The following is a 9,188-nucleotide window of genomic DNA, read 5'->3' on the forward strand; positions in this document are numbered from 1 at the left end:
TTCAACAGAATACTAGGACTCTGCTTTAAAAGGTGGAGACAAATCACAGATGCTGATATAGAGAGGTCTCTAATAGTTACTGAATGAAAGGAACAAAAATCACAGAATATTGTGTACATCATGTTACCTTTGTATGCAAAAATAGGAAGGTAGAGCTATAGTATTCTCTCCATACACAAAGCTTAGGCATATATACTTATATATGCATAGGATGTCTCTGCATGAAACTGCTAACAGTGGCTGCTCTGTAAAAGGGAAATTGGAAACTAAGAAAACGAGAGTGGGAAGGAAATTTACTTTTCACTGTTACTTCCTTGTATTTTTGATATTTTCACGATGTCCATATGTCATCTAATTATTTTATACATACATTCACTTCTAAGAGCCAATTTTGAAGGCAATCATCTGCAATGCAGAATGAGAACATTGTAATTCAAGCTCCAGTGTAGTTCACGAAATCCAATTCAAATTGTAATATATGAACCGATTTATGGTCACACACATAGATTACTCTAGAAACAAACCAGCAGTGTTAACTAAACTACTGCACAGAGTTGGCCATTGCAGTATACGGACTAGTTGAGCTGCATCTGGATGGGTGAAGCCGACTGTGTGGTGACCATGGTCTGTTTAGTATGCAGCCACAGTCACAGCCATGAATTTCAAAGCAGAGGAAGGGCTTGGTGCCAATGCCAATAGGAGAAAAGTAAACCAAATCTATAGTATTATTTATCCCTAAGACACTCTCCATTTTGAGTGTCTCTGAAGCCTGTAATTAAGCAGAATGAAAAATAGGCTTTTCACTGGTGAACTTATTTATTAGGCAGTCAGAAGCCTGACTTCCGTCGGTGGCGTCAATGATCTTAAGAATTTCTGGGAAAGGAAGAGGCCAGATGACTGGAAAAGAGAGTGGAAATAAGGGCAGCATATTTGATTTTGCTTCAGAAACTGCAATAATGACCAACTAGATACATGGATTAAATAATTCTTGTCCCCCCCCCCAAAAAAAAAGCATGATTCTGCAGCAGCTGCCTGATTAAGAGTATGGCAGCTGAATGGAGGTGGAGTCTATAGTCACAATAGTAACGCAAACACCACTATTATATTTGGTGCTAAAATCAAATTTTACATTCATTTCCACCTTTCTATTTCCAAATTGCCATTTATCCATTTACATCTGTGACTTCCCCACGCCACTTCCAAAGTCCAGTATAATATTTTCTAAGATAGTAGTTTATCTATTACATTTCCTTCCTAGCATCATGACAGTGTGGTGGTCACGGAATAGAAAATCTGACCATGAGCGCAATTTTACCTGCAAAGTTTTTTAAATAGATACTTACAATTAAAATAACTTATTTTGTGATAAATTTAAATTCACATGCAGTCTTAAGAACTACTGCAGAGATCCCATATACTCTTCATTTAGTTTACCCCAGTGGTAGCGTCTTACATAACTGTTATACAGTATCACAACCATAAAATTGACACGGAGAAAATCCACCATCTGTATGATTAAAAAAAAAAATATGTACATAGCAGTCGTTCATATGTATGGGGCACATGTGATATTTTATCACTTAACATGTGTGATTAATTTTGTAAGTCCAACTACATCCTTATGTGCATGAACTTGTGGTAGTGAATTATCATCACTGGAAAGTCAAGCTGAAGATGGATGAGTGCTATACATAGCAGTATGGTCTCTTAGATCACTAAGATTCTAGGGACTGTTTATGTTTGATTATAAGAGTAGAAGTAAGCAAAACTTGAATCTGTAGCAGAGGAAAGGACATGCACTGTGATAGTGTATAAAATTCGCCCAGTACTTGGATGGCGGACCTTTCATCTACGTCTTTGTTACAAGAGAATGGGCACACATATATTCAACTTCACAGCTCTGGTTATTCACCTATGTCTTTTCTTTGTGAGAAGGAATTAATCCTGCTGAAATGGCCGGAGTTCAGGAAATATGAAAACTATCCTCTGGATTTGGAGCCTGACATAAGTCAAAATTCCCTGAAGCTCTGAAGTCATATCAATATTTGTCTTTAAAGGTCATGGCATGCAGCTGTTCGAAAGAATTGAGGACCAAAATTCAAGGAATTAAGTGAGAATAAATAAAAGGTATGAATAAAAGTGGGCATGCATAAAGGAAGGTCCAAAGAGCAAGCAAGGGAGCACCAGCTACTCTTTTTATCAAAATTAAAAGTACAAGTTAAGGTTCTAGGAGTTAGGAAGCCTTGGTCACTAATAAACAGCAGTATGACAATAAACAGTTATTTATAAAAGCTGCATTTTCTAAAATAATGATAATAATATTGAATTATCTTTCTCAAATAATTTCATTAAAGATCACATTGAAACTATCAACATGAAATCAGATATTGCACGGATGTAAGATGTTGATTACTAGAGCATAAAACACAACAAAATAAAATAAATGAGAATTTCAAAATTAATTCAGAGATCCATGGAAACAACAGGAGTTGAGGTAATACAAGGAGGACATAAAATGAGGGAGCAAGCTGTCGGAGTCTCTAGTTTCTCCACTTGCTTCTTCCCGCGGTGAAAGGAAATATTGATTACATTGCCAAATCAATGATCAACTTTTAGTCATCTTACTTTAAGTAATGGACAACATTTGACACAGTTAATCACTTCTTGCTCCTTTACCTTCCTCACTTGGCTTCCAGAACAATAGCGTTTTGATTTGCCTCCCAGTTTACTGACCATTTCTATTCAACTCTCTAGACCTGACATGTTAGGGATGCCCTTAAGACTCAGTTCTCAGACCTCTTTCTCTTCTATATACATCCACTCACTCAAGAATCTCAGTCAGTCTTACAGGTTATCATCCATAAAATGACAACTCTGAGATTTGTATCTTCAATCCAGATATTTCCCCTGAACTCATGTAATCAACTCCGTATCAGTTGGCCGGGGAGGAGATTGTCGTGATATTTAATATAGCAGCTGAGGAAAACACTACTGAGAATGTGGCATTTCAGCAAGGACCTTAAGGAAGTGATGAAGTAAGCCACGTGGAAAAATGGGAGAGGTGCATTTCAGCAAGGACCTTAAGGAAGTGATGAAGTAAGCCACATGGAAAAATGGGAGAGGTGCATTTCAGACAAAGGAAAGATCAAATGCAAAGCCCCCTGAGACAGAAGAATGCCTGGGAAGCATGTGGAAAAGCAAGAAGGCAGAGTGCCTAGAACAGACGGAGTTGAGCAGAGACTGTCAGTTGGCTGGGGAGGAGACTTGTGGTAGCAGCTGAGGAAACGTCACATGTCACATCACATCCATGTCATCATCGGACGTATTAGGCTTCTCCAAATAAACTTAACCCAAACCTAGCTTCTCGCTTTTCTTATCTCTTCTCTATCTTTTGTGTTTTCTCAGGCCAAAAATCTTACAAATATTTTTTAGTTCTCTGCTTCATATGCCATGTCTAATGTATCAGTAAATCCTGTAGTCTAAAATTTCAAAATATATACAGACCCTCAACACTTTTTACTACCTTAACTAGCAACTTTTTACCTAACTTACTCACCAACCACCTTCATATGTTACCAAAATTACCATCAGTAGGTTCTTAGCAGGTACTTCTGTTTTTCCATTTGCCTATCTACAATATAGCAACAAGAATGATGGTGTTTTGTTTTTGTTTTTGTTTTGACAGAATCTCCCTCTTCTACCCAGGCTAGAGAGTGCAGTGGCACAATCTTGTTTCATTGCAACCTCCACCTCACAGGTTCAAGCGATTCTCCTGCCTCAGTCTCCCAAGTAGCTGGGATTACAGGTGCCCACAACCGTGCCTGGCTAATTGTTGTATTATTAGTAGAGACGGGGTTTCACCAAATTGGCCAGGCTGGTCTCAAACTCCTGACCTCAGGTGATCCACCTGCCTCAGTCTCCCAAAGTACTGGGATTACAGGCATGAGCCACCGCACCCAGTCATGATGTTCTTAACTATGTCAGATCCTGTCACTTCTCCACACAAAACTCTCAAGTAAACTTCTTAATTACCACAAAGTGAAATGAACATGCTTTTTATAATGGCTTAAAAGGCCTCACAAGGTCTGTTCTCCCTTCTCTTTCTGGCCTACTAATCTTCTCTCAATTCAGTCTGTTCTGGGCACCCTGGCCTTCTTGCCTTTTTACAAACTTCCCAGGCATTTTCCTGCCTCAGGGGCCTTCTATGATCTTCCCTTTGTCTGAAATGCACCTCTCACACTTTCCATATGGCTTCCCTCCTCACTTCCTTAAGGTCTTTGCTGAAATGCCACGTTCTCATTGACGTTTTCCTCAACTGCTATAATCGATATCACAACCATCTCCTCCCCAGCCAACACTCTCTATCCTATGTTTGTAATTTATGTTTTCAAAAAAATTTTGGAAAATGCTCATTTGTAATACTATATATACAGTACTTATTATTTTTCCCCATCATTTGGAATGTAAACTTCATGAAAAAAGGGAATTTTGCCTCTTTTATTCACTGTGTATCTCCAGTACCTAAAATAGAACCTTTCACATACTATGTCCTCAATAAATATTTGATAAATAGATGAACTAGTTGATTAACTAAGTAATGTTTAAGTGACCTGGCCTAGAGGCTGGTTAAAAATCATCATAACAGTTGGCTAACTAGAAAGGAAACTGCTTAGGTCACTTTTGCTAGAATTTTACTGATTAAGCTAATGTCATGTGAATATAAGAAACTGTTAACCAGAAAAATACGAAGAGGAAAGAAGAGAATCAAGGTTGCCACAAAGGCACAGTCGGTAGATGAATCTAAGGCCAGGTTGGGGAAATAGTATCTCTACAGCTTTTCGAATAGAAAAACTTGACATTGGTTTGTTCGACATTCATTACTAGATTGTACCAGCAACTAAGAGGCCGTGTCTGAAATGGACCATTAAATGTAGTCCTTTGCAAATTTAACACAAATTATATCACTCTGAAAAGTGCTTTGACATAACTTGGAGTTAAACATTTGCTGTAAGTGGCACTGTTTATGGTAATCATTGACAAATCGTGCTTAGGTTAGATGTGTTTAAGGGTAGGGGTTTTTTCATTAACTGACCACATTATCGAATTCCTGATAAATTGCAAATTCTGGTTTGTTTTTAAAATCATTGAATCAACATTGCCGTTGTTTAATAGGTGAGTTTACTGGTCTACTAAATACTATATGGCAGATATTAAATTCTATTTCATGATTCCTTTCACACATTTTACCGGAATTTTCTTCATTGTCAAATATTAAAAGTTTAGAATTCTGACTTTCAAAATTGGTTATGCAAAGTATTACCCAAACTTTTGTGAATGTATGAAGAATAAATACTCTTAGTTCTTCTTTTATATCTCATTTGACATACCTCCCTTCCTACTTTCATTTTGGGCTGCCAGATTTTCTCACTTTACACATAAATATTAGAGTCAGGGTTATCTTAAAAATAATAAAGAATACTTTTTAAGCTGTTTGTTTTGTTGTTTTAAATCCAGAAGAGGTGATGAGAGAATTCAGAACTTATCAGTTTTGCTGTTTCCATGACAGTTAGTTAAGGACAAATGTGACTTGTTAGGCCTGTCCCTCACTATGAAAATTGGCTCTGTTTGGTTTGTGGAGAGAATACAAGCTCCTGGAAGCTTCTTTTGTTTTCCCATATCATGCTGACCAAAATAGCCACAACTTTCTGATCTAAGCAGATCGTACTAACTGTCACTACTATTTACCAAGTCTCTGACACTGGATAAGCTATTTGCAATTAGTGATTGCTTAAGCCTTACTGTAACTTACTTTCATGTAAAGTCATTCCATTTTACAGATGGAGATGGTAAAACAATAGAACTTGTGCACCTTGCCAACATTCAAATAGCCAGCAAGTGAGAGAAGAGGAATTGGAAAAAGAAACCACCATGTCTGCCAGCAGCATGTGTACACAAATGCTCCTCTTCTCTCTTTAACTTCAATGTATTGCTGTCTAGACACGAAGTACATACAGAGTCATCATTCTGTTATTCACGAATACACTTGATGGCATTTGCTTCCACAGACCTTTGTTGATACTCCCTGTGTGCTCGATACTGGGGATACAGAAATGAAGTCTCAAGTCTGTTTCTTGTGTCAAACACACAGAGGACTGGAATATGTTTTCTTTAATAACTGTGTAAAGAAAATGCAATTTGGATTTAAAGAGATAGCAATTAGTTTTTGCATTGCAAAGAGCTAAAAACAATAATGACTGCCTAATCAAAATCGATTCCTCTTTTCATATAGCAATGGTTTTATTGAACTATTTACTCCTCTTCCATGTAGCTTAGGTTTTATCCCCATGGAAGGCTCAACCATTTGTGGTATACATTCATTCACCTTATTAACAATTGGTTTAGGCATAGTATTAGTTTAGGTGTGTCCAGTGTTAGATAATGAGAGACGAGAAGAAATATACCATGGGGAATTTGGATTATAGAAACATTTCTTCACACTTATAAAATATTAACTGGAGGATGATGAAACTTTCTGACTCTGAATTCTTTCTGTTTAAAACCTTGTGTCTATTTCATAGCAAGTTTCATGGAGGAGACATTATCAGAGATGAATCATTAAGTATGCATAAAGAAAAGTGAATGTTATGAGCATCTCAGGTGGAAGACAGCAGATGAGCAAAGGTACAGAGTCAAGAGTGTGTAAGACATACTTGGGGAATGGCAACAAAGGACTTCAATGAGGCTGGAAACAGGAATGCAGGGATATACTGTGGAGGCTTTGATTATCAGAATAAGAAGACTGAACAAGTCTTTCTCTTCAGGAAATGAAATTGCTTCGAGGATTTTTAAGCAAGGTGACACCATGATTAGTATCGCATTTAGAGATCCTTCTGGCTGGAGAAAATGTCAAGTGAAGTACTTGCTACTATTAACATCTAAACCACAAAATGGTTGCACGTACTTCAGCATATTATTAATAATTAATCATGTCTTTACTTAGTTTTTATTCAGGTGTTAAACATGTTAATAGTTGATCCGATTTTTAATAGAATGATGAAAGTAATTTAGGCTATAAATGTACCAAAATATCAAGGAAATCAAATATTCATTTTCCCATCACATAATTTTGACAGAAATTCCCTTGAATGAGGAATGTGAAAGAAAAGGAAAGATTGACCAGTGAATGCCCTAGGGAGAATTTCTGCTCCATGGAGTCTGCATTCCTCTATGACTGAGGACAGGAGCACTTTGTGTCTGTAATTTAGACTGTAATTTGGGTTGCGATAGGGTGACACTAAGTGGCTGAAAAAGGAAAGGCTTAGTTAATGGAAATCAACATAAGAACAAAAAATTGCACTTGTGGTGACATTCATGACTCCCTGGCAACAACATAAGAAAATTATATTCAGGGTAACTTAGAATCTTGAAAAAAAATTTTTAAGCTAGCAACTTCTTTCTTTCTGTGAAGCTTAAGATTCTTGTGCAAAGATGACATAAACCAACAAATATTGAATCATATAAGTTATATAAGCTGAATTAAAGGATAAGGTCTTTTCCTTTTAAATGAAAAAAAATACCTTGCTATTACATTTTCTGACTCACAGTTTTTTAGGTAGCTTTTTTCATTTTTGGGCATTATTCATAATAATAAATAGTAAAATAATAATTTTGCTTATCAGTATATAAAATGCACAATGGATTTTCAATGTAATGTTTCTGAGTAAATCTACTTCAGTAAATAAATATACACGCAATACTTAACTAAGGCACTGCTTTAGACCTATTCAAAAATGTTTACCACACAGGCAAAGAAAAGATCATTTTTTCTGGCAAGTTCTGTAGTAAATTTGTGTTTTTTTTTTTTTCATACTGCTAAAACTGTTTTTGAGAGGAGTTATATTTTTATCTACTGAAAATTAAAAGGACTTCCTACTCTAATATTCATTTATTTCTCTGTTCATTCAATAATAATTAGATTGAACCATATAAAATTATATTTTGTTGGTTGAAATGATTTAATACTCTCAATTAGATATGATTCAACCTACTATTTAGTAAGAACGTCTAGGTGATGATGATAGATATATGATATCTCTGAACATGGACACTTTTATCACTCTAGTATGAAAAACCCACTGGAGCAGTCTATTTTATCTTTGGGTAATTCTCACAAAATACATAACTTTTCTTCCTTAATGGAACTGATTTTTTTCCCACACATTGATTTTAATTCTGGATTTTAAAAGTCTTTTTAATAAATGTTGTCTTATTTAATTTGTAATTATCAAATGAAATTGCAGATGGGGACATGGATGAAGAAAAGGGAGAGGTTGGCCAGAGGTTGGCCAAGGGTACAAACGAGAAATGGGCTCTAGTAATTTGTTACACAATATGGGGTGTGAAGCTGATCATGTACTGCATATTTCAAAATAGCTAAAATAATGGATTTTTTTTTCTCTTTTTTTTGAGACGGAGTCTTGCTCTGTCGCCCAGGCTGGAGTGCAGTGGCCGGATCTCAGCTCACTGCAAGCTCCGCCTCCCGGGTTCCCGCCATTCTCCTGCCTCAGCCTCCCGAGTAGCTGGGACTACAGGCGCCGCCACCTCGCCCGGCTAGTTTTTTGTATTTTTAGTAGAGACGGGGTTTCACCGCGTTAACCAGGATGGTCTCAATCTCCTGACCTCGCGATCCACCCGCCTCAGCCTCCCAAAGTGCTGGGATTACAGGCGTGAGCCACCACGTCCGGCCTTAATATAATGGATTTTAAATATTTTCACCACAAAGAAACAACAAGCGACTGAGGAAATGGATATGTTGTCTCTGGCATTTAGACCCACAAAGAGACAAATCTATTCCAGTTTATATATGATTAGTCTTCAGATATCAGGTGACTAACTTTGCACTTATTTCTGCTTCTATTTGATCGTCTTGACTTCTCTGGATTAAACACTTCAGTTGCTACACCTAAAATGTGACCATCCCAAATCGACATATGAAAATGTTGACCATTTCATCTTTTCAATTTTCTCCTCTTCCAATTTCTGAGACGTTTCTCTCTTCTGGTTTTCTTCCTGCATCTCAGATTTTCTTTCATTTTCTCTTGATTCTTTTTCTATTACTAACCAACTCCTTTACCATCAATGTTCCCAGTAGCTTATCCTTTTGCCATTTTCTCTAAAGATACACTAGA

This window comes from Trachypithecus francoisi, unplaced genomic scaffold (genome assembly GCF_009764315.1).
Source record: "Trachypithecus francoisi isolate TF-2019V2 unplaced genomic scaffold, Tfra_2.0 Lachesis_group0, whole genome shotgun sequence".
Classification (NCBI taxonomy): domain Eukaryota; kingdom Metazoa; phylum Chordata; class Mammalia; order Primates; family Cercopithecidae; genus Trachypithecus; species Trachypithecus francoisi.